Source organism: Neovison vison, chromosome 4 (genome assembly GCF_020171115.1).
Source record: "Neovison vison isolate M4711 chromosome 4, ASM_NN_V1, whole genome shotgun sequence".
NCBI lineage: Eukaryota > Metazoa > Chordata > Mammalia > Carnivora > Mustelidae > Neogale > Neogale vison.
Window position 1 is genome coordinate 73,411,772 of NC_058094.1, and position 27,707 is coordinate 73,439,478.

Below are 27,707 nucleotides of genomic sequence, written 5' to 3' on the forward strand. Positions count from 1 at the left end.
GGGAATAGAGATTTGTTCAGTGGATGGGCTAGTTGATTCCCCTAACTGAGGGAATACGGGCCTCCTCTCTGCAGATCAATATATTTTGTATATTGTCAGGAATCTTTCAAATGCTTCCAATTTTAGAATCCAGATCAGGGCACAAAGCTTATCTTTTAGAACAACTGAGAAGCTCTTCTCCATGCTAATTAGATCAACAAAATCAGGGCCCTTGACCATGAAGTCCGAGCTAGTCCCGCAGCCCCAGGACCTGAGTTCTTGATGGAGGGGTCCCGCAGACTGCATTGCATTCATCTGAATTAATGGAATTAAAAAAGGAGGCGCAACTAATTCAATTTGAATTGCCAAGTGTACCGCCAATCAATTTCATCACAACAAATATTTTTGTAAAATGTAAGCAAGAAGAGATGAAAGCAGAAGAAGCTGAGCTGCCTGAGGTAACATTTCAGGCAGCAGGCTGATCCCCGAGGGTGTATGAAATGTCTTGCCTGGGTCTTTTTTAGTAACGAGGAAGAGGGTTATTAACTTTTTTTCAGAGCCCTGTGAATCTACAGGATCCCTGGGCATCTTCTACACTGAGACCTAGTTCCCAATATAAGTACCTGAACTGTGTACATAAATGGTCAATATTTTAAAAGACTTAAAAATTATTTTTGCCCCTACCTACACATTTTACAGAATACAAAAGAATTGTATATTTTGAAGATAAATCCAGATGATTTGATTAAAAGTCTTTGTTTTGGAGGGCATGTATTCTTTTATTTTAATTATTTTATTTTTAAAAAATTAAAGAAACTGCCAGGTAAGAGTAGAGAGGCTTTTTATACTAATTTGTCCATGTGTCATAATCTCTGCCCGATCTGGTTTTAGACATATAAAAGTTTTTAATAAGGCTGTTTTTTCTCTTTTAGGTAGTTTGGGATCTAAAAATTCTTTGGTGCTTAAAAAAAAGAGAGAGAGAGAGAGAGAAAAGATCGCTCACCGGAGTTTTTCCTTGGTGTAAGTGCTAAACGGGAACCTCACTCTTTTTGGTCCTTTTGAACTTGTTATTCAGAAATATAACTCATTATCCCACACTAAGCATGGGTTCTGAAGGACTCTAGAAGACGAGGTGAGTACTATAAAGGGTTTCTCTATAAAACCAGGGCTTTACTATCTTTTTCTAATAGGTCCAATAAGAGGGTTTTTATTTCTATTGACAGCCTGTTGTGTTATACATTTTTAGGTTAGTAATGTAGAAGAATATTCTGTGAATAATACTCTAGAGGCAGTAGGCCAAATCTCAAAGAAAATATTAGCTTTTTAAAAGTGTCTAGAGACTCACTCCTATTTTAGTCTATGGAAACTCAATCATCAAAAGACATCAAAACCATCTTCTCTGTGTCAGAGGAGGTTGAAAGTAAAAACGCAAGGCTGAGACCCAGTTCGTTCTCTCTAGGTTGACCCTGGTTTCATGTCTGTCAGCTTGAAGACATGGGATTTTATTGATCTCATCCAGGTCAGCCAGAAACTATGTGCAGATACACACATGTAAAATCCTGTGCCTCTGAGATCTGGGTTTGGGCCAGAGTAGAAACAAGAACACTTCCTTCAGGTCTCTCTAAAAAATTCAAATGAAAGGCCCTCTTGTCTAATGAAGATGACGTGAAAATGTTCTGTTTTTTTCAAATGAGCCTGCCCACATTATTAATAATACTGTGTGTATGTGTGTGTGTGCGTGTGCGTGTGTGTGTGTGTGTGTGTTACAAGGGAAAAATGAAGGAAGGAAAGATTAGCAAACACAACCCTGTTAGAAGCAATGTCTGTCATTGTTGGTGATATTGCCTGGTCTCATTAGCAAATGACAGATACAGGAGAAGCAAACCACAGATAAAGGGGAAAATATCTCCTAAGACTCCAAGGGGTTCATTACCCTCCTGGAGATGTACTTCTTAGGTGCTGGAGCAGACCCACCTCAAGATGGTAGGCTGAGATTCAGTGATGGTGTAACACTGTCAGAGTTCTTTGTGACTAAGGAGTGTGTGCTAAAACATACCCTAGGCTCAAGAAAATGGTGTTAATTTCTGTCATTTCATTTCATGCATCTGTCAGTAAAAATATAATATCACCTCAAGTTATAAACATACACAAATCATAAAATTTGTTCCCCAGCTTATTCGCTTATGGTAAAAATAATATCCATTCTAGAAAAGTCAAAAATAGATTCAAAAATTTTTTGAAAAACTATAAAGTAGAAAAAGGCAAGAAAGACAAAAGAAAAATCATGTATATTCCCACTGCTAAAGACATACTCCTACTAATTTCAATCACTCAGGATGGGCTACATTACACACAAGCCCTGCTTTTTCACATTTAAAACCATAAAGATTTATTTCTTGCTCACACAGAATAGAATGTCCTTGCTTGGTTGGCAGGGAGCCACGCTTGATTTGCTCTCAGCCAGGGATGCAGCCTTGCCCATCTGGAACAGGGCTACTTGCCATAGCTAAAGAATCACACCTTAGCTCTTAAGTGAGGCCACCAGAAAGTGACACGCTCCATCTATCATATAGGCCAATCATGTGCCTGACCTCAAATGGGTCAAGAAATGGGATCCTACCATAAGCCTAGTCGGGGAAAGACCAAAAATGCAGGTGGACAGTACTAATAATTACCCAAGCTCTGTTTCCTTCTTCCCTTCCTCTCCTTTTCTTTTCTTTCCTTTCCTTTCCTTCTTTCCTTTCCAAATGGGATCATGTTTTTAAAATTGGACTTAATAACTATTCCTTGATGGCTTGATGCTGGTGATACAGTATCAAATAATACAAATATAGCATTTATGGGATAGTAGGGATACAGACAATGGCAATCAAGTAATGATTTGTTTAGCATCTTCGATTCTTCACTAAAACATCAGTGCATACCTTGCACCTTTATATTTCAGCACACAATTACGAGGGCAAGCACATCTTCCAAACTAGTCCTCAAGGCATTCCAGCTCCACTTTCAAAGAGCACTTTCTCTAAACCCCTGCTACCTAGAATACTGGCTCAACAACTGACCTACAAATCTGAGCTCCACTCACTCATGTTCAGGATTCCCTATTTGCTCTCTGAATATTCACATTAAGGGTATTTACATCCTTGTGTTATGTTTCCTATATGAGATCGCTATTCAAGCATCTAAGTGTTAGTAGGATAAGTATCTGATATCATAAAGTATAAAAAGTAGAATAACACTGACTTGAGATAAGTGGAGGAGGGGTTAGGGACCAAAAGAGTGATGGGGAAATAAGGAATAGGTCAGAACATAGAGGATAATTTTTAAAGGAACTGAAAAAGCCAGTGGACAGGGACAAACTCAACTATGAAAGGGAAGGAGATGGAGGAAAGTCTATTATACATAAATCTAGCAGTGGAATAAATATTGCACATGGGCCTTCATTGTGGAAAATAAGAGGGTAAACTAGAGACATAGAGCATTATGGATGTGGTTAGATCTTTTCTGAGTAGTGCAAGGTACCTGGGTAGAAGCAGTAACACTTGAGCTGAGAATTGCAGCTAATTAAAGAATCAGGGTCAGCTCCCTGGAAAGAACTGTTAATGCCCTGATTGTCACTAACCAAGAGAGTGCCTTATAGGAACTGCAGGGCTGCCAAAACCTTCCTGAGATACCATGATGCTGTGGCCACTCACCAGATGACCATTTGTGCCAGCATTCAGATTTTGTTACTAAGTAGCATCCAGTCCTCTGCAGGCCAATAATGAGGATACCTTCTCCTTCCCCACTGGGATGCTGTCAGAAGTGAGGACAATCGGACTTTTGACTATAACCAAGAGATACTGAAACAACTGCCACCACAGTGTCAATGGAGACCACGTGGGAAGCCAGAACTCCTGTCACTGCCTAGTAGTAACGAGGAGGTCCTCTTCTTTGAGTGTCATCAGAGGTTGAATGAGGAACCTGGATGTCTGCCTCCATCTGGCAGTAATGAGACAGCATACTCCCCTTTTCCTGCCAGAGTGTTATAAAAAACAACAACAACAACAACAACTAAAACTAAAGGTTTATGTAAGATCCAGAACTTCAGAACATAATACAGAAATATTCAAGTTAAAATTTAAAGATCACTCTTTATATCAAGAACTAGAAAAATCTCAAACTGAATGAAAAATGAGGCCTATACGAAATGACAGACATGTATAATTAATTGAGAAATTTAAATTATCAATCATAAAAAATATTTCAACAACTATGAACATGCTTGACACAAATAAAAAAAAATAGAAAAACTCAGAAAAGAAATAGGAAGTGCTAGCAAAGAAATAGAAAATATAAAGGAGAACCACAATTTGAAATTTTGACCTGACGAACTATAATAACAAAAAGAAGTAGTCGAAATTCAGCAGATGGGCTCACCAGTAGAATGGAGGAGACAGAGGAAAGAGTTGGTGAACTGAAAGATAGAAAAATAAAAATTACCCAATCTAAACAACAGAAAGAAAACAGACCTTAAAGAAAGCAGACTCTTAGGGACCTGTGGGCCTATAATAAAGATTAAGCATTTGTGACATGAGAGTCCTAAAAAAAAGGAGTAAGAGGGCGAAGTTGGAAAAGAACTCAAAAGAATGGCTGAAAGCTTCCAAAATGTAGGAAGAAACATAAACCTACAGATTGAAGAAGCTAAACAAACACCAAACAGTATGAATTCAAATAAACTGATGCCAAGACTCATCATAACTATATTTTTGAAAAGCTAAAGACAGAATATTGATGGTAGCCAGAGAAAAACAATATCTTGGCTATTGCAGAAAAACAAATGAAATTACAGTAGATTTCTCATTAGAAGCCATGGAGACAAGACGGAATTCACATGATATTTTTCACATGCTGAATGCAAAGAACCATAAACCTAGAATTCTATGCCCAACAAAAATATCCTTCAGGAATGTATGGGAAATCAAGAAATTCTCATATGAAGGAAAACCAAGTAAATTTGTTGACAGCAGACCTTTCCTAAAAGAATGATTTAAGGAAGTGCTCCTCAAGAGAAAGGAAATGATGGAAAAACCTTGGGTCATTGGGAAGGAAGGAAGGAAGAATACAAAAACCAAAAATATAGGTAAATATAATAGACTTTTCTTCTCCTCTTAAGTTTTCTAAGTCAAAGGAAAGATCATGACCTTGTCTAATGTGGTTCAAAATGTATATAGGGGAAACATATATAAAAACTATATTATAATTCAGGGAGGAAAGGATGTAAAGGGAACAAAGGTTTCTATACTTCACTTGATAAAATATCAACATCAAAAGACTGTGATATTATAAATGTATTGTGTTATTCCCAGAGCAATCACTAAAAGCCGTACAGTGAGATATACTCAATAACACCATAGATAAGTAAAAATAGAATGCTAACAAAAGTACAAGCAACTCCATGGAAGGAAAAATAGAAATTCAAAACAGAGAGAACAAACAGAAAAGATAAAATAAAATGGCAGACTTAAGCCCTAACAAATCAATAATTCATTTAAATTTAAATGGTCTAAAAACAGCAATTAAAAGGCAGGGATTGGCAGAGGGAATTAGAAACATACAGTGTGTGATGTGTGTGTGTCTGCATATACTGTCTATAAGAAACCCACTTCAAAGATAGCTATATAGGCTGCAAAATATATGAAGTAAACACTGATAGAACTGAAAGAAGAAATAGACAAATCCTCAAATACTGGCAAATTCAACATCCGTCTTTCAACAACTGATAGGCTTTCAGACAGAAAATCAGTGAGCATACCAAAGAACTCAATAATGCCATTAATAAACAGGATCTGATTGATACGTGTAAAATATTGCATCCAATAGCAGCAGAATACGCTGACTTTTTAAGTAACCATAGAATATATATCAAGACAGACCATACCTGGGACATAAAAAAATCACAACAGCCTTAAAAGAAGTGAAACCAGACAGAGTATATTCTCTGTCCATATGGAATTGAACTGGAAATTAATAACAGAAAGATAACAGGAAAATTTCCAAGCACTTGGAAACTAGAGAACACATGTTTAAATAATTCATGGATGGGTCAAAGAAGAAGTCTCAAAGGAAATTTAAAAATGCATGGAACTGAAGGGAAATGAAAATACAATGTATCAAAACTTGTGAAACACAGCTACCACAGTGTTGACAGGGAAATTTATAGCATTAAACACATATATACAAAAAGAGGAAAAAATCTTGAATCAATAAATTAAAGTCCCACCTTAAGAATGTAGAAGAACAAACTAAAGTCAAATCAAGGAGAAGGGAAATAGCAAAGAGCAGAAATCACTGGTATTGAAAAAAGAAAAAATAAAATCAATGAAACAAAGAGCTGACTCTTTGAAAAGGTCAGTAAGATAAACAAACTTTTAGTAAGACTGACACAGAAATAAAATCACAGAAATATCACAAAAAACCAAGATCAGGAACCAAAGAGCAGATACTGCTACAGACTTTGCAGACATCAAAAGGAAAATCAAGGAATACTACAAGCAATTATACACACATATACAGGACAACTGAGAAGAAAGACCCATTCCTCAGAAAACACAAACTACCACAACTCACCCAATACGAAACAGGTAATTTGAATAGTCCTTCACTATTAAGAAAATCATGACATTTGTAATTTTGAAAGTAAATCACTGGGTTCAGATAGTTTCACCGGAAGATTCTACGGAACGTTCAGAGTTAGCACCAATTCTATACAATCTCTTCCAGAAAATAGAGGAAAAGGTAACACTTTCCAATTCATTTATGAAGCTAGGATCACCCTGATACCAAACCAAAACAAAAAGAGTACCAAAAAATAAATTGCAGACCAATATCCTTCATTAATATCATTGCAAAAATCCCTATCAAAATATTAGCATACAGAAACTGACAATATATGAAAAGAATTATACACTATTGATGTGGGAAACAAAGACAAAAGTAAATTAAATTTCCTTACTATCCATAGCCCACGGTCCTTGAAACAGGCAGAGTGAGAGTCCCCTATGAATTCAGCTGCCTGAATGTTAATACTTTGCTAAGGGAAAAAGGTGATCTTAGCCTGACCCACAGGATCCTGTAAATCCACTTTAACATATAAAAATTCTTTTGGAAATTTCCTTTATATCTACCCCCAAGATACTTGCTGGCAATCATCCCCCAAGCATGTGACCTACTGATATATATCTAAAGGGTCTCATGACTAAGGTTTTATTGATGGTAAAAAATGACCTTTTCAGAACAATAGCTAACCCCCTCAAGGTCCTGGAAACCTTGCTTCCAAATTCCTTAGAGACTTACCCTATCCCTAACCCCCTCCCCACTTGAAAGTATATAATAGGCCATTCCTCATATCCCCAGCTCTTTCTGCCCATGGGCCCTGTCCTCTTGCTTTAATAAAAACCACCTTTTGCACCAAAGATGTCTCAAGAATTCTTTCTTGGCCTTCAGCTTCAAACCCTAACATATTTCCTACATCACTATGGTCAGTGCGGTTTATTCCCAGGACGCAAGGCTGGTTCCGTGTTTAAAAATCAATTAATTGACTAATTAACCATGTTTCTAGTTCCTGTATTTGCTACCTTGACATCTTGGGACTTCGGGATGAGAATGGAACTTCCTCTTGGCTGATTCTTAGAGGACCGGGCTTGGCAGGAAACACTCCTTTCATATGCAAACTAACCAATCCACAACCGGTAGCCCCAACTACCTCCTTTATCAGACTCTGACTCAGGGCCACTGTTCTTCTGCCCTAATCATCCCCATGGTCAGGTACTAGCCAACTAAAGACAGCTCCTAAATTCAGGAACTCACTGAAATTATTCAAACTAGACTAAATACTAAACCTGCTTAGCCCTCTTTCCCCACCTTGCTCATTTCTTCCTATGAATATCACAATTAAGACTCTTGCCCCAGTTTCTTCTCACTCCCTCTGCCTCCCGACTAACTACAAGTCTTCTTGTGCCCCTCCCATCATGGTGTGCCATGCCTTTGCTTCTAGTGATCTGTGAGTAGAATGAAATTTTCCTTTCATGACAGTCATTTCCATGTCTCTGTGTCTTACCATACCTGATTAAAACAAATCCCAGTTGCCTTTACAACAGTAATCCATTGTTTTCACAGGCCGAAGAGGAAAAAAATCACATGATCCTATCAAGTGATGTAGAAAAAGAATTTGACAAAATTCAACATCCATTCATGATCAAAACTCTTGGAAAGATAGGACCCTTACTTGCACATAATGTGATTATCTACATAAAAAATCCCAAGGAATCTATTTTTAAAAAGCCAGAAACCAATCCTCCTGTAACTAATGAGTTCATTAACATTGCAAGGTACAAATTGCATTTTTAGGTACTAACAATAAACAGAAAGATGCCAAAATTTTAAAAATGCATTACTATTTACAATTGCTCCAAAAATTAAATACTTAAGTGTAAATCTGACAAAACATATCCATGATTTGTATGCTGAAAACTACACAATGCTGATGAAAGAAGTCAAAGATTTGAATAAATGAAGAGACCTATTATGTTGTGAATTGAAAGTAAACCTACTAAATACGTCAGTTCCCCTCAAATTGATAGACAGATCTATCTGCATTAACTATCAAAAGCCAAGTGAGATTTTTTTTTTCTGTAGACATCAACAGAAACATTCTAAAATTTATATGGAAAGGCATAGAACTTAACATAGCTGAGACAATTTTGAAAAGAAGAATAGAGTGGAAGAAATCATTCTACCAAATTCAAGGCTTATTATAGCTGTCATAATCAAGACTGTGTGGTATTGGGGGAGGGAAAAATGCATGGGTCAATGAAGCAGAATAGAGAACTCAGAAATAGATCCACACAAATATGTCCAACTGATTTTTGACTAAAATACAAAAGCATTTCACAAGAGGAAGAAAGCTATTCAACAAACAGTGCTGGAGAAGCTGGATTTCCATAGGCAATTAAATGAACCTGACTTAACCTACATACCTCATACAGAAATTAACTGAAAATTCATCATGGGATTAAATGTAAAACATAAAACTATACAGTCTTAGAAAAATATTGGGGACAGTCTTTAGGACTAGACTAGACTAGACAGAGTTTTTAGACTTGACTCCAAAAGCATGATCCATAAAATGAAAATAATAATAAATTGGATATTGTCAAAATTAAAACTCTTGCTCTATAAAAGTTCATGTGAAACAGCTGAAAAGAGAAGCTATAGAGTGGGACAAAATATTTGCAAACGACTTATCTCACAAAGAGATAATATCTAGTATATATAGTAAGTCTCATTCTCAATAGCAAAAAGGCAAACAATGCAATTAAAATATGGGCAAAAGGCATGAAGGGACATTTTACTCACGGAAATATACAGATGTCAAAGGAGCCCATGAAAAGTAGTTCTATATAATTAACCATTATTGAAATGCAAATTCTATGAGATATCACAATATAAATCTATCAGAATGTCTTTTTAAAAATAAAAACACCAAATGCTGGTGAAGATGTGGAAAAACAAGATCACTTCCACATTGTAGGAATGTAAAATGGTAATAGTCACTCTGGAAAACACTTTGGCAGTTTTCTGAAACCCTAAACATATAACTACCATATGACCCAGTAATTGCACTCTGGAACATTTATCCCAGAAAAGTAAAAACGTATGTCCACACAAAAACTGGCACATGGAAGTTTATAGCAGACTTATCTGTAATAGCCCCAAACTGGAAATAACATAGATCTTCAATGAGTGAATGGTTAAACAAATTAGTGCATTCATACCATGGAACACTATTCAGTAAGTAAAAGGAAGAATTACTGATATACACAATAATCTGGATGAATCTCTGGAGAATTTTTGCTATGTGAAAAAAGCCCATCCCGAAAGGTTACATACTGTATAATTCATTTCTATAACATTCTTGAAATGACAGGTTTATAGAAACAACAGATTAAGGGTTAACAGGGGTGAAGGAGTGGGTGAGGGTTAAAGGAAATGGGTATGGCAGAAAGAAATAACATGAGCAATCCTTGTGAAGATCAAAATGTTCTGTATCTTGACTGTATCAATGTCAGTATCCTGGTTGTGATATTGCTGTATAATTTTGCAAGACACTATCAGTGGGGCAAACTCAATAAAGACTCTATGGGATCTCTCTGTATTATCTCTTAAAAATGCATGTGAATCTACAATTATTCCAAAATAAAAATTAAAGAATGTTGGGGTGCCTGGGTAGCTCAGTCATTAAGCATCTGCCTTTGGCTCAGGTCATGACCCCAGGGTCCATGGGTTGAGCCCAGAGTCCAGCTCCCTGCTCAGCGGGAAGCATGCTTTTCCCTCGCCCACTCCCCCTACTTGTGTTCCCTCTCTTGCTGTCTCTCTCTCTGTCAAATAAACAAATAAAAAAATCTTTAAAAATTTAAAATTAAAATTAAAGAAAGTGATTATTGTGAACATTTCAAAACTCTCCTAAGTGGAAGTAGCCATTATAAAGTATAGTAGAGGCATTTCTAAGGATGATCTTTTCTGCCTTACATGAAATGTCAAACAAAAAAATGTCGAAGAAAATTATAAGGCACAAGATACATCGCAGGACAGTCTAAGGGGCTCTTCTTTATTTTCCGCACGGGTCTTAAACAGTGTTCAGTGATTCTTGCAATCCACTAGGAATGTACTTTATTTTTTAATGGGCGCTTCGTTTGCACTTCATTTTCATAACTGGCACTATTCAAGCCTCACTCAGCTGCCTTTTCTGGAGATTGACTGGGATTTAAGAGCCACGTGACAGAGGCGAAACTATTTCCTCCCTCTTTCTTTGACAATCAGATACAGATGTTCCTGGTGGCAGTTGGCCGAGTTTCCTGCTGGATAATGAAGCACTTACTAGTGCCATTTTCTAAGATTTGTAATGCCTGCAGGCGAGCATACTTCATAACAGGGCTCAAAGCCCATCTGACCTCAAAATCACTTTGTCCTGCAAAGCCTGGGGGCTTTTGCTCACGAGGACAGCCCTCTCAAACTCTCAACCTTTCTCGTCTCTTCTGCTGCCCTTATGTGAAAAGTAGAACAGGACCACTTCAATTCACAAATAAATGACCTCCCTCCCCCGCATCTATTAAGAGTCCTCAAGAACCAAATGGAAAGAACAAAAGGGAAAGGATGAGACCATGAGCTGTCTCTCAGACCTTCTGCCTCCTTCCCTTTAGCAGCTCTGAGTGGTTTTCAGGACCTTGGCAGATGGTATCCACTCATTCATATAACCTCATGTATGTAGGTCTGCAGGCAGCATCAAGACAGAAGCATGAAGTTGGCTTTAATGTATTCAGTTTATGCATGTCCTACTAATGACACTCATTTCCCACATCAAAGCGGACAGATAAAAACATTTTCAGCAGCATAAACGGGCTTCACTGATGCAAGAGAGCCTCCTAAAAATGCTATATTTCATGCTGATGGGTTTTTATTATACCACGTGGTAGTCATTAGTGTGAAAGTCACATATCCACCTATTTGCGAGGAAATGGAGAGCTCAGGCCTTAGCAGTTATACACCAAATGCTTTCTGTGTATCAGTAGCAAGCATGAGAGAGGAGAGAACATACTTATTAGCAAGGCTGCTGGCTGTGGACTTTTTCCCAATACGTGCTCCCTAGAAGTCACTGTTGACTTCTGAGAGGCTGTTCCGACCTGTTTTTCTCTTGAGGTTAGGGAGGGCTTGGGTTTTCTTAATGCAAGTTTGGATCAGGACAGGCTAGAGAATTAAGTTTTATCTGCAGGTCCTGTCCTGGAGAGGACTAGCAATTCTCCTAACCATAGTAAGTGAAGCTGGCCTTCTTTCAAACCGACCTGACAGCAGATCAAGCTCAGAACCTTTCCTGGCTGCAACCTAACCAATATGCCTGGATGATCTCGTTCATCTTCAGTTCTGTTCAACAGTTCCACAAGTAGTTATGAGGTCCTTCTTTTCAGTAAAAGGTACAGGGGTGCAGGGGTATAGGAGACACACTCCTTGTGTTCAGCCAGTTTATGGTCCATTGGAAGAGACAGGAAAATGACAATTCTTTTAGGAGAAGACACAGAATTTGAAGTTTAGGTTTTGTGTTCTTTCTCAAAGCAGAACTAATAAACAGCTCAGATAGTCAGAGTGAATATCAGGGTAAGGCTGGATGTCCTGCAGAGGCTGATACAAAAGATTATATAAAAGAGCTAACAGAAAATGTATGTGACTATGTTTGAGGGTCTTCAAGACTGTATTTGCCACCAGGAGTTCCTACATTTTACTTAGCATCACTGTGTTCTAAGAATAAACCTACAGATGATCTCTATTTTAAAACACAAAAACATAAGAGAAGGAGGGAGGGAAAGAAGGAAAGAAGAAAGAAGAGAGGGAAGGAGGGAAGGAAAAGGAAAATGTCTCAAAAACCATTTTGTAATGCATACCTGTCAAATTTTTGCCAAGAAAACTGAAAGTGTGACTGTAAATTTAAAGAATATCTTGACTACACTGGTTTCATCTTATGCCTCATAGGAAAGCCTTTAGTAATAAGAAAACCAAGAAAATCCCAATTACTTTTTTACCTTCCTACTTAATAGAGTTTTCCACATAGGAGGACTGCATCCTTCTTTGGCTCTGGCAATCTCATTGCTGCCCAAGCAAGATGAGCAAAGAGATGACCATGACTCCTGCCAGAGGAGGGAAGGAGTGGAATGCAAGCTCACCCAGCACAGTCACTCTTGAGTCTGCAGCATTGAGCTCAAGCAATGGGAACTTAATTTGCCATAAAAATTACTTCCAGCTTCTCTGACCACAGTGAACTTTGGAAGGGTCTATATCTGACTATTAAATAGCAAATACATTGTGGTAGGTACACAATACTTCATCTTCAAGTTTCCCTCGGGGTCTCTAAGTGGTAAACAGATTATTGTTGTTCATTATTTAAAAGCCAATTCATGGAGAAACCCAGGTTGCTTGAATCACTGATTTGCATAGGAAATCAATGACAGAAGATACAGTATTGTTCACATGATTCTACCTGCCATTTAGTACTTGAACTCACAAAAATCATGGTGTCTCTTAGAGAAAGAAGCATAGCGGAAATGACACAGAAATCATTCAAAGCAAAGTTTTCAGCTAATGGTAAGCCTTTAACCACGCAAATGTCTTTGCTTTGTAACTAAGGTTGCAATAAGCAAGGATAATAAAATGTTAAAGTCTTAATAAGTAACATTTAGGAGAAAACACTAAAATCAATAAAGGTAATTTAATAGCTAAGAATTGGGCATTGAGCATCTACCAAGAGCTTTTATATACGTTAACTCATATAACACTTTTGACAATATTATGTAGGTATTACAAGTGTATTATATTATCTATCATAGTGTACCAGTTTTATAGATGAGAAAGCATAGCCTTAGTTAGAGTAGTTAAGTGCTTTGCCAAGTTCACACATCAAGTAAGAGATTGAATGAATTTGAATCCAGACCTGTCCATTCTTATGATCAAAGCTTTTATTTCTCTGCTATAGGCTCATTTAAACTCCTTACATCAGCAAAATTTTGACTGCTGACTATCTTCATGTGGATTTTAAAGATGCATATGTTTACTAATTTGGGTAAGATTAATCAGATCAGTGAAATTGATTGTGCTGTTATTAGAACAGAATGAACAATATCTTAAAAAGGACTCTAGAAGTTTTAAAGATGAATCTGAATATCCTCATAATGATCCTGCCTTATTGGGGAACCTTGTACTTTTTATAGCATGGATATATTCATTTTAAAATGAGTTTATTTGGCAGGAAATTTGAGTCAGCTAAAAATTTTCTTATATTGGTGCACATTCCATTTTCCAATCACTAAGTACACATATCAAAAACTTCTCCATATCAAAAACTACTGATGACATCTGCCAAAATAGCTAAAATCAAAAACATAGGGAACAACAAGTGTTGACGAGCATGTGGAGAAAAAACAACCATCTTGCACTGAGGCAAACTGGTGCATCCACTCTAAAACACAGTATGTAATTTCCTCAAAACATTAAAAAGAGAACTACCCTATGATCTAGTAATCATATGAATGGCTATTTACCCCCCAAATACAAAAACACTAATTCAGGAGGCTACATGCACCCTGATGTCTATTGAAACACTATTGAAAATAGCCAAGTTATGGAAACAGCCCAAGTGTCTGATTGATGAATGAATAAAGAAGATGAATATATATGTACATATATATACATAGTGGAATATTACTCAGCCATAAAAAACTCCACGAAATCTTGCCATTTGTAATGACATGGATGGAGCTAGAGAGTGAGAGAAATGTCAGTCAAAGAAAGACAAATGCCAATTCATTTCAATCACATGTGGAATTTAAGAAACAAAACAAACAAGCAAGGGAAAAGAGAGAGAGACAAACCAAGAAATAGACTCTTAACTGTAGTGAATGAACTGACTCCTAAATAGACTCTTACCTATAATGAAGGAACCGAAGGGAGGTGGCGGGGGGTGGGGGGTGGCGGGGGGTGGGGGATGGGTGAAATACGTGATGGAGATTAAGAAACGCACTTGTTGGGGTGACTGGGTGGCTCAGTAGTTAAGCATTTGCCTTCAGCTTAGGTCATGATCCCAGGGTCCCGGAATCGAGGCCCACATCGGGCTCCCTGCTCGACGGGAAGTCTGCTTTTCCCTCTCCCACTCCCTTTGCTTGTGTTCCTTCTCTGGCTCTTCCTTTTTTTTAAAAAAAGGAAGAAATACGCTTGTTGTGATTAGCATTGGGTGATGTGTGGAAGTGTTGAATCACTATATCGTACACCTGAAACTAATATAACAATGTATGTTAACTGTACTGGAGTTATAATTAAATTAAATTTTAATTTTAAAAAACTACCAATAATGCCAATTAAAATAAATATACCAATAAAATAAACAGGGCTAGAGTTCTGTCGGGACAGGCTCAGGCAATTTATAAAATTGGTGGTACTCCTTCTTTCTTCTTGTAATGGAGTTGGTACAGCTCATCAGTAGCTTGGTCTCCTCTGCCTGGGATCTCGGCTAACCTACATTTCCCAGCCCCCTTGTTATGAGGTGACACATAGGACTGTGTTCTGGAGTATGGAATGGAGGTAGAAGGAAGATCCACCACTTTCAGTCCCAAACATAAAATAGCTGTGAATCTTGCATGATCTTTCTCTCTTTTCCACATGGCTGGAAGTGAAGGGCTCTGGGGCTCTAGAATATAAGGGGGCCCTACAATGCAGGAAGCCACATATTGGAGGTGAGATCCAAGTCCAGGAGGCCTGTCTAACCAGGGACAGCAGTAAAGCATTTTGTGGGAATGAGAAAGAAAAACTTTAATTTTGTTAGTAAAATTAGACACAGCATAGCTTATCCTGCTCTGACAAGCTCAGACATTAACAATGAAAGGTAGGGGACCTCTGAGCTCTGGACAGGACTTGGGAGTTACCGGCTTGTAGATGATATTTAAAACTGTGAATTTGGGGGTGTCTGGGTGGCGCAATCAGTTAAGCGACTGACTTTTGGTTTTGTCTCAGGTCATGACTTCAGGGTCTTGAGATCAAGCACCACATCAGGCACTGTGCTCAGCACAGAGTCTGCTTAAGACTGTCTGCCCCTCCTGCTCATTCTCTCTCTCTCTCAAATAAAATAATCTTTAAAAAAAAAAAAAATAGAACCACGAATTTTGTCAGGTTACTCAGGAAGAGAGTGAAGATGAAGCAAACACTGGGCCCTCAGCATTGTCTAGTTTAGAAGACAGAAACATGAGGAGAACCTAGAATGGGTGTGTGAATTGTGGCCAGTCAGGGAGGAAAGATGGCCGCAACCTGGAGGCCAAGGAGCATTTTCAAACGACCTCAATATTTTCATGGTTGACAAAGCATTCAATGGTGTCAAATTCTTCTGAGAGGCTGAGTAACATGAAGGCTAAGAAATGTCCCTTGAATGTGGTGATTGTGAAGGCCCCTTCCTTTAAGGATCTTCCTTTCTAGCTGGGAGGGAGACAGAGTAACCAACACCACAATGCAAACTAGAAGGTGCTCCATTGGAAATCAAACAGGGAAGAAGGCTGGGGAATGTTGACCAAAGTACCTGAATTTTAAAAGGTCAGAACAAGACTTTCTGAGAAAGTAACCTGAGAGTAAAGCCAAGGCCTATGTGGGAAACCAGCCGAGTGGCTGCCCGGGGCTAGTATTTCAGGCAAAGGGAACAAATGTAAAAATCCAGTGGTGGGAGCATCTCTGTCATGTCTGAAGAAAGGGATCAGTTGAATCCGCGTTTCCCAGAGTAAGCACGGCAGAATATTAATTCTGAAGCGTCTCCCCCTACAAAACAGGATTCCAACTTAACCACTGCACGCTCAGCCCTCTCTTAGGAAGTAACGGGGACGCATCTTTCGAGTTAATTAAAACCTTTGAAAACGTCCGGTAGCAAAGAAACCAATGGAACTTTGTTTAACTCCTTGTTTCCTATGCGTTTCTACCTTTGCGGGGGAGTTTATCTATTAACCAAATGCATATTCTGGGAAATCCACAAGGGGAAATTCTGGACTTAAGCTGTCTTGTAAGCCAGAAAACAACGTACTTCAGGTGTCAGACCTGTCAGATTTGAGTCAGCATGTGACAGTTTAAATATCATCAGGTACTATTTTAAACAAATCTATTATGAAACCATTAAGAGTTGTCGGGAGCAAGTACGTGATTTCAAGAAATTATTTTGTCTCCTTTTTAAAGTTAGATCTGCATTTTAGTCGTTTGAAAAGCTATGGTGTTCCTCTTTCAACCAGCTTGCTCCTGGGCTCCAGAAAGAAGGGCCGCCGATTTCTGGTTCTAACCCAGGAAGACCGGGGAACAAAGTCTCGTCCTGAAGAAGTTGTTTTTCCACTCCGATTGTTTGATCCCCATCTCAGGAAAGAACTGCACCAGCCATTAGAGTTTAAAAGGCACTGAGACTGTCTGAGGTTAGGCTGGAGGGTAATCTTTTCTTTAAATGGGAACATATCAAGCACAGAGTTGGTGTCGTCTTGAGAGCAGGACTCTGACCATAGCGGAGCCAAAGAGATGGCTGGCAGGTCACTGTGACCCAGAAGCCTGGGAAAGAGCCAGGCGGGACCTGAACAAAGTCTCCTATTGAGTCCAACACTCATTTCCTACATGCAGAAAATACCGCCTTTTACTGCCAACATCGGAGTTTGCTGCTTTGCTGAGTGAAAAACAAAAACAAAAACAAAGCATGCTTTGAACTTAGAGGGCAAAAAAGTGGACCTTTGGGGCCATTTTATTTCCCTTTCTTTGAAAAACTATCTCATACACCTCTTCTTTTTGCTCACCTGTCTGCCATGCTGAATGGGGCCTGTATAGACTTGTAACCACTTATTCCAATACCCAAAGAAAATTCTCACTAAATCACACCACAGCCATCTAAATGGTTCCATGAAATTTAATGTTTGATTTCAACATCTCTAGAGATCTAATGCATTAATATACTTTTGATTCATAAAGGCATCTGCAAAAGAGTTTTGACAGCTATGTAGACTTTACAACAGTCTTTATACATTTATTTATGTATTGGTTTGGTCTGAGTGCTGTTTTAAGGGCACAGCTTTCAAAGTACAATCTGCTCCTTAAGAATTGTTGGCCATTATAAATATTTGAGTAATTTTTTTCATGGAAAGAAAGCTTACATGGATAGTTTAAAAGCCAGTAGCACTTGCCAAGTTTTAAATTCTACTGTTCGTGCTTTTAACTCAGCTATGAGAATTTTGAGAATTTAATGACCAAGAAGATTATTAGTAATAAAATTAGGTATATTCTATTAGACAGAATTTACCACCCTCATTATAATATGCCTTGGGAAAAATGTCTTTCCTGTTTTTTATTAGTAAGACAAATTCTTATAAGTATTTTATACTTTATGCTAGCAAGAAACACTATACTTATTGAAAGATTACAGATTAGAATCTTCCAGAGTTCACTTATATCTTCAAGAAAATGCTTCTTGATATGACATCGCGTGTGCACATACACACACACAATCTGCAGGTTAATATCATCAAGGCTCACAATCAGGGATTCCTGATAATCAGGGAGCATCTCAATCAGTTCCAGGGGGAAGATAGTCTTTTGACACAGTGCAGTCAAACCTTCTGTCTTGGCTACATGCCTGTCATGGAGTTTTTACTTAAGAAATGAGAAATCCACTGCTTGAGGGGAAAGACTCTCAAACGGTATATCATGCTTCTAGAAATCTTTTTCAGAATATTATCATGCTATTCTAATAATGCAGGATATTAAGTCAGGATAAACATTTTTATTTTACTTTCTCTTCTCCACTTACACCCTCACCCATAACACAAATCTACAACACACATGTGCACACCACATGCCCCTGGCCCCAGCACACAGTTGATATATGTCTGTATTTTCAGTTTTCTCTTCCTTTGCTATCTTGAAGACATCCCAATTTTAGGATTGAGTGCATTCAAATTTACAAACAAAAATAATTAAAAAATTAGATTTCTCTGCAGGTGAGTCAGCTGGGACTTAGGGGGTCTGTTCACTGAGGAGTTCAAGGAAATCAGTACCCCTTCTGGAACTGGCAAATCCGTCACTGAAAAAATCATCCCTTTGTCACAGAGCTGTATCTCCTGGTAGAAAAAAGACACCACAGCTGGAGTAACATCTCAGTTCTTTTCCCTTCATTATTTCCTGAGAACGGATTTGGAGCGGTCTCTGTGCTTATTTTGTGTCCCTTTGTGTGTTGGTTGGGGGTGGGGGAAGAAAGTGCATGTTGGTGACAAGAGGATATTTGTAGGGCTGAGGAGAAAGCTGCCATGAAATGTAGAAAAACACGCACTGCAACCTCTCCCTGCACCAGCGCTCGCGCTGTCTCTCTAGTTTCCAACGGGACACATGTGTGGACCCTTCTGGGAGTGCAGCAGTGTGTTTCGGGTGCAGTGGAGTCAATGGAAACTGTGGTCGGTGAGTTGAGGTTCAGAAGCAGCCTACAGGGCAGCTTTAGGCAAGTTACTTAATCTCTCTCGGCTCAGTTGGCTCCTGATCAAATTCTGTAAACAGTTGTGAGTCTTCTGTAGATCGGTGGAGATAACCCACAGCGTGAGGCAATTGGAATATGGCCAGCATGGTCCTCTTTGGAGCCTTCCCTCATGATTCCACTCCCTGCGGTAGTACCTGCGGATGTGCCCAGGCTGTTTCTGAACCACCACAACTGTGTCTCATTCATAGCCTTCCTTTTTCCGGATTTGTCAGTCATCTACGGGGATTGTGCACACCCTGGGGTTATTTACCCCAGGGTGGGTCCATCACTATGCCTCCCCTGATCTGGGCTGCTGTGCAGGCTTCAACCCTGCTCCTGGCCTCAACTCCCAGGCTCCTTTTCGGCCAATGGGAACTCGTAGTAGAAACTCTGAGGTGGGGTGAGATGAAACACCAGCACATTTCTCTCAGGTGCCACCCCCAGGGTCTCTGCCTTCCTCAAGACAGGCCTGTGTGGGTCTGGGCCTTGGGTCCCACAGACCCTTTCTCTCTTAGCCTCAGTAGGTCTCTGCTTCCGATTCTTGCCGGCCTCTCACTCGCTTCACCATCCCTGTTTGGCTTCTCAGATTTTCCATCACCTGTAAGGTGTAGTCAATTCCTTATGTTAAATTAAGTTACCTTGGTTTTAAATATTTATGGTGGATTCTGTTTTCCTGGTTGGACCCTGACTGGTCCATGGATTCCGTGTTAGTGGCGTTACTAAATGTTAGTCTCTGAGCTGGACATTCACATTATGGGATTTCAAAGTAATGGGTCCTTAGATTTTTTAGGTAAATGGAGCTAACCCATCACGAGGTCAAGTCAGCTTCAGGAAACTGCGGAATACAGCTGTCCACGTAAACACAGAAGACACAGCAGGACCTCTGTTAACCCTGGCCACAGACTGAGTTGATAAAGGGAGTCAAAACTCCTGAAGGAAGGACCAGCAAGAATCTTGGTGATCAGGAATGCCATGTCCCAGTAAGGCTGAGAGCAGGAGACCCTTTCTTAAGGCATGTAACTATTATTCCATGTTAGGCGAAGGGGTGGAATACCCCAGCAAGTTTAGGGTAAGTGGTCATAAATAACTTCTCTTGCCTGCTGCTGTTTGCATCACAACATCTAGTGGGGTGCCCCAAGACGGTGAGGAAGGTAGGTTCTCTCCATTTCATAATCTTATTGCACTTGTAACAGGGAAAAAAATTACTGTCAGAGTATTCCTAGTCATCAACCATATAAATCCTTTTCACTGCTCCCCTCATCCCACTTGTAGCCCACTTCTAGAAAGGAAAGATTCCCCTGTTTGTTGGGTTGGTTCTAGGCTCTTTTTTTTTGCAATGCAGACTTGGGTTGATGAGTAAAAGAGAAGGAATAAAAGAAGGCAGAGAGGCTGAGTGAGTATGCCACCAAAGGAAAGGCAAGAGGGAGATATCCAGAAAGCAGGGGCCCATTGTGCATGGGGAGAAATAGGAATTGAAGTAAGGGGAAGACGGAGGGGCAAAGAAAGGACCTTTTTTGAGGTGTCAGTTGAATGTGACTTATATCTCCCTTAAAGCTCTTTATTTTTTTAATGACTTATTTATTTGAGAGAGAGATAACATGTGCACACAAGCAGGGGGAACGGGAGAGGGAGAAGCAGGCTCCCCACTGAGCAGGGAGCCTGGATGCAGGGCTCCATCCCAGGCCCCTGAGGTCACCACCTGAGCTGAAGGCAGACGCTTAGCCACTGAGCCACCCAGGTTCCCCATCCTTTAAAGCTCTTTAAAAGACAGAAATAAAAATAAGTTGTACTTTAAAATGAGTTTTAGTGGTTAAATTGTACTTTTAAAAAATGTTTTATTTTTGCCACACTGCATGGGTATCTGAAGTTTATTTGGTTTCCATGTTGTCTGTTGTGCGTCATTGGGACCCTAAAGGATGGTACCTTATTCTCTCATTGTTCGAGATGTGTACGTGTTGTCTTTTAGCAAGTCAGAAAGCTGCTGACAGTAGCATTTTTAATTTATGTATTCATATGAAAAATATTGATTGAGGGCCTGCTGTGTACCAGGCTCTGTGTAAAACTCCATTCTGTCCTCGAGAAACTCAAAGTCTGGGGAGAGGCCAATGTCATGAGGGGGATGAGGACCCAAGGCAAGCAGAGAGGAGGCGTGCTGTTTTCAAACACCTAACCCAGAGCCGGGCACGTAGTAGGTGCTCAAGTATGGAGTGAATTCAATAAGGGAGGGTGCAGGGCCTGTGAACCAAATGCAGGGATGTAGCAATACCAGTCAGCAGGGGGCTCGCTCTCTATTATAGAATGGGAGTGAGGAGAAAAGGCGGTTCAACCAATGATAGCTAAACCAGTTCCATCAATTGTCATGTACTAAGGGCAGGAGGACCTACTACCCTGTGACAGAACAAGGGTGGGACAGGCACACACCGCCCTCTCTTCTCAAGGCAACCTTGTTCTATTTGGGAAGACAAGACAAACGCAGGATGCACAGAGCAAATAATATGTCCCTGTACAACAAAGCATAAACTCGCAAGCTCGACGTGCTTGTGTATTGTGGGAATTGTCTCTCAGGGAAGCTTTGCCTGCATCAGAGAATTCATACAACAGCAGAAATAAATGCCCACAAGAATGTTTTGGGGACCCTAAGGGGACACCACAGACTGCCTGGGAGAAGGCATGTGCTGGAATGACGCACGTGGAGGAGTGACAGATTGGTGTTTATGAGCCGACAACCCTGGTTGGGTTTCCCCTGGAAGAATGCAAGAGAAACAGAGTGTGTGATGGAAGGAAAAGCCAAACTTCCTCCCTTACACACCACGTGGTCTCCGGATTGAAGCCCAGGGTCTAACTCCAAGCAAACTTGTAAAAATGTGTTCACAGCTCTGTACGGCCAGAGATGCCAAATGATGGCATTCCAGCAACCTAAAATTCTAACTTCATACAAATATCGTGTTCTAGCTGACCTTCCAGCAGTCAAGCACAACACAAGGGTGGGTCTTGTGTCCTCTGAGCTTCTCTCAAAAAAGAACCATATCTAATGGGCTGACCTATCTACCGTCTTCCACACTTAGACCCTGGACAGTATTCAGTAAATATTTGTATAGCAAATGAATAAGAGAATGGCATAGAAGCATAAACTATAACACTAGAGAGTCCACTCCCTATTCTAATTAGGAAACCTTTACACCCATCCTTTAAGGTGATTTTTTTTTTTTTTTTTTAAACAGTTGAAATGAAGCTACATGGGCTCCGCAGATTGCTAGTGGATACCGAGAGTTTCTGCTGGGGACCATGAACATGTTCTGAAATTAAATAGTGGTGACAGTGGCCCAACTCTCTGAATATAATACAACTCACTGAAGTGTGCACTTTAAAAGCATGAATTTTGCGATATGTGTATTATATTTCAATAAAGCTGTTGTTTTTTTAAATCACAGTTGAGATTCAGTCTTGATACATTATCATGGTAGAATCCAAATACAGCTCATTGTGCATAGTGTAACACATTAATCTTATTCTTGGAAACGAGGAGACTGACATCCCAACCCAATGAAAATTATGACCTTACATAGAGGAAAAAATTATTCTTTTGAAATATGAAACCACTTTGAACAGAAGACCAACATGCAAATGAGCAGGGGCTCAGTAATCTAGAGCTGAAAATATTTTGTTTGTGGATCAGAGAATTGGTAGCTTGCCTATTGATTCATTTGGTTGTTCATCCAACAAACATTTATTAAGAAATCTGAGTAGCAATACTTTTCTAAGGTCCTAAAGAGCTGTCTCATCCCTGGGCTGAATCATCGAGCACTAGAAAGGTTTGCAATTCCCTAAGACCACTTGAATGTGCTACATATTGGATGTATTTCCTACAATAGCGAGACTCTGGGACTCTCTCAGACGAGAACTGGAACAGAAAGTTAGGTAACTCTAGAAGAAGTGGGTTCATATTGACCACAAATACTGGTATTTTTATAAACAGAAAAATGGAAGTTCTTCTCTAGATATAGCGACCTTTTCCCAACATTTATGGCCCACAATGACACCCAGTTCTCTATCCATCTGGAACCCACAGTAAACTTCAACAGAATATAGCTGTCCATTCTTATAAGCCTGAACTGTCCAGGGTGGCCACCACTAGGCATATAAGGTTATGAACACTTGAAATGTATCTTGTCCAAATTGTGTGCTGTCAGCGTACAATACTCACCAAATGCTGAAGCCTTAGTACAAAGAATTTAAAACATCCATTTAATATTTTAAAATCTGTATTATAGGTTGAAATGACACTATATTGGGTGCAATAAAATATGTCACCCCTCCCAGATGCTGCTATTCTTCCCCTGAGGATGAACGACAAAGGGACTCCGTTAATGAGAGCGCAGCCTTGGGAAGGTGACAAAGAATGGAATCCAAGGAGGTGAAGAGAGAGGCATGGCAAGCACTGCTTACTAAATTTTTACACCTGCTGTCGTAATTGGGTGGAAATTATGAGAATTAGGTTTATCGTGTTACTCTAAAAGCTGGCTCAACCCTTCCGTCGCTCTGAAATATTGAGCGTTTTAGAACCAAGACCTCTTTCTTGAAGGGGACTCCCAGCTGACCACAGGCAGGTCGTGCAGCTGGACATGAAAAAGTAGACTGTGCACAGAAGCTGACGTTAATTGCTACCAGGCAGGCACATGGGATGTTTAGAGAGTTGAATCGGATGCAGAGAGAGCCTCAAAAACTGCTGGAGTTCTTTACCCAGATATAAGTAGTCATTTTCAAACTATATATTTTTAATTTTAGTTTTAGGGGTTTTTTTGTTGTTGTTGTTTTGTTTTGATTTTTTAAGAGAGAGGAAGAGTGCGATATGCCCACGTGAGCAGGGAGGGAAGGGGCAGAGGGAGGGGGAGAATCCCAAGCAGGTTCCACACCCCGCACAGAGCCCAGTATAGGACTTGATCTCACAACCCCAACATCACGACTTGAGCCAAAATCAACAGTCCAGCGCTTAACTGACTGAGCCACCTGGGTGTTTTTAATCTCCATACGGATCAAGAGCTCATAGCAAGGAGAAAGAGATAAGGGCATTGGCACTGAATGAAATGGAGGGATGTAATTTTCAGGACATGTTCTGTGTGCATTCCCTCTATGTGAACAGTCCCAACTGAAAAGAACGTAAATCTTGCAGAAAAACTCACATGGACTTCAAGCTCTCAGCCATTAATCCTGCAATGCAATCCCCCAGCACCAGGGTGGGGTTATTAGAGATACGAAGATGAAATGACTGGGTAGCCTTCCGGGAGAGAGTATAGTTTGGTAGGGGAAGGGCACAAGAAAACAAGTAACGAAAGCAAAGGCATATGTGCTGTAATTGTGGTATTTGATTACTAGCAAATGTAGGAGAACACGCTTCGTTTCACAAGTAATTGAAGACAAGTGTACATAGACTACTACTTGCTTAACAAAGCTACTGCTGCTGCACAACAATAAATACATTATCTGCTAATTATCTGAGTTATGGAAGTTAGTCCAATGGTGTGTATATATTTGTGTCTATGGCTCTTTGCTACCGGAGATGTAGGACAAGCTAATTAGGATTGGGGCTTTTGTTTTCATTCTCTATGCCATTTGTTCAGGAAATTCTTTGCCTTGCTCACAACTCTTGGTGCCCTAGAAGCTTTGCTCTGCAGGAAGAAGAAAACCTTTGTGAAGTTCAAGTTTTCACGGAGAGGCACTAATGATGATAAAATAATGACAAACTATTTGGGAAAACAAATGAATTATTACAGCTGACAACTTTGGGGAAAGAAACATGAGCTAACTGATGAATTCTCTAATGAGTTCTCTGTAATATAGAGTGTCTGTGTATAGCGTCTGTGTATAGACGCTATATATTGTGTGTGTGTGTGTGTGTGTGCGTGTGTGTGCATGCATGTGAGCATGCACACACTCAAGGGAGGAGAAATGTGGATAGATGGAGATGGTCTACATTCTGGAGTCTCACATAATAATCTTACAAATCATTGATAAATGTTTCCAAGTCTCTGTGGCCACTCTCAATTTGTGAATTAGACACCTTTGCTATATACCAAAAAAATCGGTGTTCTCATATTTGTAAATTAACCATTCTAATCTTTTGATAATTGCTCAAGTAACATTTCCACCTCAGTTCAGTCTACTTTCATTTGAGAGACACTTTGGTCAAACATAGTTTAAGTAGTAGAAAGGGAATATTCTGGTCCTTTTTGGAAGACACAACTGTGTGCAATTATTTGGAATCCCTTTACTCCTTTACCAGTTGCTAGTAAGAAGCAAGAAAAAGAAGAGGGCATAGTTGAAACATCCCTGAACAACATTTTAAGGATATCTAGATAAGACAAATTCTTAAAAAAAAAAAAAAAGACTAAAAAGGAAATTCTATTCAATTAGGCAAGGAAACTGTTACCCATTGGATTATTAGATACAAGGTTTTGCTTCTGTGTATATGTTTTAGTGGCAAATAAATAGACTTTACAGAATGCTAAAAATCTATATAAAATCTATGTGGGAAGCATACATATGCTCATTTTGCAGAACTTGGAGCATAGATATGTTGTCAATTTTTCCTATACAGGTTTATAATTGTACACTTATTTTTTGGCATATCTTTGGTCAGATTTAGGACACAGTCCTCATTACTAGTCATTCTCTTATTGAAAAACCTTCCTAAGTGCAATTACATAACACCACACGGATAACATTTTGGAGGATATTTATAATTAGGTGAGAAATGAAAACAGGTGTCCCTTGCAGGGAGAAATCCCTACGGTATATTCTCTATGCATGTCCTGCCCTAGAAAAGATGTAAAAGTCATAATGAATTTGTTTTGAGGAAGCTAATGAACATCCTTAGTTATGCGCTCTGTGAATTAGATAATTTTCTATATGGCCTGGCTTTAAGAATATTTTCATTTTTAGTATTACTAAATCCTGCTAAAGGTAAAGAGGTTAACCATTTACTTAACGTGAGTTTTAGGATAGCATGAGCTAATTAAGTAATAAGTGCCTAGTTCTGATGCCACAGCCTGGGAGAAGGAGGAGAAGGAAGATGAACCAGTGGCTCACGTGGCCTATCTACAGGGCAGGGCCAGAGAAGGAAAATTCATGATATAGAGCACATTTTGCTCATTCTGGTAAATCTTTAAGATTCATTTTGCTCCCAGTAGTTTCCCATTAAGAACAAATCAGTGGATACTAGAGGCTATTACTGTTCAGTTCGTCATCCAAGAGAGCTCACTCCTGGTCACCCATCCATTGTCAGCCCTCCTAAGAGAGTGTTTCCAGTTGGAGGACACTCCCACCCCCGACCTGGGACCGGGCTGAAGGACAGGGTGATGGGTGGTTGGAGCCGCTTCTCCCTCTGTCTTCTTTGACCTCTGCCCCTATAAATAAGTCTCTTTTCCTTCTTTAAATATCTCCTGTTGTTTCAACTAACTCATGAGTAGACTAAGAAATATTGTTGGTAAGCAGGTTTCCTTAGCTTTTATTCTTTTAGTCTTCCAGAACACACACTGCTGATTATGGGTTTTAAAGATGCTTTCCAGTTTTGAAGAGTCATTGTAGCATTGTCCCTGTGTTTTATTTTTACCCCATCCCTTGTTTTCCTCTATAGCCTAGCTAACCCTATTCAAGTTATAGAAGGTTCCAGATGGGAACTTTGGCAGTTTGAAGAGTAGATGCTGGTATAGAATTTTTTCTTTTAAAGAGTTTACTTATTTATTTATATATTTGAGGGAGAAAGAGAGAGCATGAGTGGGAGGGAGAGAGGAAGAAGGAGAGAGGGAAGCAGACTCCCTGCTAAGCAGGGAGCCCGAGGTGTGGCTTGATCCCAGGACCCTGAGATTATGACCTGAGCCAAAGGCAGATACTTAACCAGCTGAGCCCCCCAGGCGCCCCAGTGCTGGGTATACATTAGGCTTTTAAAAGAAAAAAGTGGAAGCAATTAACAAAAACAACTAAGACAAATAGCAAGAATGCTTATTAAAGGAGAATTTTTTTACTATACCAAATTACACGTATGTATTTTCCTCTTCATACTGAATATAATCTCTAGTTACATATTTCTTTGTTCTCGGTTTTCTCCTCAGGACCCCAGTCCCATGACTCAGTGATCACATTTGCTCTGCATACTGCAAATCCAGCACCCAGCTCAGCGTCTGGCATGTGGAAGGGGCTTGGTGAGCAGCCAGCGAGTGAATAAATTGATGTTATGTTAGTGGATGTGTCATCTTCTGTTTCACATACATATGTGGATTTCCATTTCCTTTTCTTCAGACAATTAAAAAATCCTTAAGGCTTTCTATTCCTTCGTTCAAATTAGAAAGTTGAACACAATCTACTCTATTTTTAAGGCTACATGGAAATGCTCTTAAAAAAAAAGAAAAGAAACTAAGCTGGCAAAAAAGAATCACACATTCAACACCGGAGTGGAATCATCTGATCCACACTATTTCCCAAGCAAGAAATGCCTCTCTTCGTTATTTGAATGCTGTTTCTTGACTAAGACTCACCATTTTTATTCATGGGTCTGGTGTTTCAATCTGTGTGTTCACAGCAGGAAGCTCCACTGTGAGATCCTCACCCCATGAAGGAGTCTACCTTAGCTGTGTGCTTCCATTTC

The 27,707-nt window shown here is 39.5% G+C and overlaps 1 protein-coding gene across 1 annotated transcript in view; it reads right to left on the bottom strand.

Moving 5' to 3' along the window:
* The window catches only part of CLVS1 (clavesin 1), a 179,299-nt gene that overhangs the window by 32,108 nt on the left and 119,484 nt on the right, over positions 1 to 27,707 (bottom strand). The gene's annotated exons all lie outside the window — the stretch shown is intronic.